Source organism: Carlito syrichta, unplaced genomic scaffold, assembly GCF_000164805.1.
Source record: "Carlito syrichta isolate Samal-C Ts95f unplaced genomic scaffold, Tarsius_syrichta-2.0.1 Scaffold107969, whole genome shotgun sequence".
Taxonomy (NCBI): domain Eukaryota; kingdom Metazoa; phylum Chordata; class Mammalia; order Primates; family Tarsiidae; genus Carlito; species Carlito syrichta.
Genome location: NW_007052065.1, coordinates 415909 through 418240, shown reverse-complemented (window position 1 = coordinate 418240; position 2332 = coordinate 415909).

The window sequence follows — 2332 nt, the reverse complement described above, 5'->3', positions numbered from 1 at the left end:
AGTGCAGTGGCACACTCACAGCCACCGCAGCCTTGACCTGCTGGGCTCCGGCGATCCTTCCGCCTCAGCCTTCCAAGTAACCGGAACCACAGGCGTGTGCTGCCACACCCAGCTAATTTTCTATTTATTGTAGAGAGGAGGTCTCGCCAAGTTTCCCGGGTGGGTCTCGAACCCATGGGCTCAGGCAATCCACACGCCTCGGCCTCCCAAAGTGCTGGGATTACAGGTTGAGCCACCGAGCCCAGCCGGCTGTGTGCTCTTAATTCTCTGGCTTCCCAACTTTCTGGTTGTCCTAGCAGTTATTCCCTCTCTATGTCTGCAAGCCTCAAACATCTACCATGTACACGATACACAGCAGGTAGATCCTGTGTAGCCATGCTTGGGGCTACCAAAACTTAGAAAGGCCCTTTACCTTCAAAGTCTCTTTCTCTTCTTCCCACCCTCATCTTTTTTCCTATGCTAATTTCATGACAGAAAACTAATTTTCTCCTTCAACTTTTCTATTTGTTCATTTTAGAGATGAGATCTCGCTATTATGCCCAGGCTAGTCTTGAATTCCTGGCCTCAAGCAGTTCTCCTGCCTTGGCCTGCCACAGTGCTGGGATTGCAGGTGTGAACCACTGTTCCTGGCCCAATTTTTCTTCATTTCCATTCTCAAGATCTCCCAAATTTTTAATACAATGACTATTTCTTAGTTGTGTTCAACTCTGCAAGCTTTGACCTAGGGCAAATTACTTATTTTTCTGCTAGGCCTGAGTTTCCTTATCTGTAAAATGGGATTAATATTACCACAATTATGCAGTATGAAGATTGAACGAGACTAATGCATGCAGTGTTTAGCACAGTGAGTAGTCTAAGGTAGGTGCTCATTTTCTAATATCTAATTCTCTTTTTTACCTTAGATTGGCTTTTTTTCTAAGCCATATAACAGTTTATGCCTTCCCAGCTTCCTTCTCTAGTCTCCCCTTGACAACTTTTGTAGGCAGTATAAGAAGATGATGAGATACTCTCAAAATTAACTAAAAATGAAGTAAGATTGCCTACTCAGAATCTGATTCGTCAAATTCACAAAAATTGGGAGATAGGAGTATATGAAAGAATTATCAAAATGTTTGAATTTGCCAACATCCCTGCATTCCAACTAAAGTGATTTGGTGTCAACTTGTTGATGTAGAATTAGGTGTGACTCGACTTAATAAGGTATAAAATATAATCAATATATATGTTTTTCTGGAGAAAGACTATATCAAATAAAGGCCATTTTATACAGATGGCCAGCCTTAGCCTGGTAAAGGAAGCCTACAGCGCCAGAAGATTTTGCATTTATCACTCAACCTACCCAGGGATGAGGATGCTATACCTCAAGGACTTGACTGTTCTTGTGGCAAGATGCCCCACTGTGGGCCTCTGAACCCACTGCAGTGAGTCCTACAGATCAAGGAACTTCCCAATTGTAGTGTTTCCCTTTGCAGATTGACCCACAGGGATGCACTGATTACAAGGCATGAACACACTGTGTGATGGTTGTGATTTCTTGCTAAAACTGATGCATGCTCGAATATGTTTTTCTTTTTTTTTTTTTTTTTGAGTTGGAGTCTCACTCTGTCGCCCAGACTGGAGTGCAGTGGCCGCTCCCGGCCACCGCAGCCTCGACCTGCTGGGCTCCGGCGATCCTTCCGCCTCAGCCTTCCAAGTAGCCGGAATTACAGGCAGGCACTACCATGCCCGGCTGATTTTTTGATTTATTGTAGAGATGAGGTCTCGCTGCCCAGGCGGGTCTCGAACCTGCGGGCTCAGGCAATCCACTCACCTCAGCCTCCCAAAGGCGTGGGATTACAGGCTGAGCCACCGAGCCCGGCTTATGTTTTTCTTTTGTGAGCTTAGTAGTGTGTCAGTTCTCAAAACTTGTCCGCTTTTGGAATATTGCCTACCACCTGAGGACCAGACTCTGGGTACTGTCAGTCATCAGGGTGAATGGACATCACCTATCTGTTCTCCAAATCCCTCATGTGTGACAGCCCTACTCTTGCCTGCCTCAGTCTCTTCAGGATCTCCTGTCATCTCTCTTAAAAAAACAAAACAAAAATAGCACAGTGGCTCACACCAGTAATCCCAACACTTTGGGAGGCCAAGATGAGAGGATTGCCTGAGCCCAGGGGTTCGAGACCAGCCTGGGCAACACTTGGCAAGACCTCATCTCTCTACAATAAATAAAAAAATTAACCGGGCGTTGTAGTGTGCGTCTGTCGTACCAGCTACTTGGAAGACTGAGGCAGAAGGATCGCCTGAGCCCAGCAGGTCGAGGCTGCGGTGTCTGTGAACTTGCCACTGC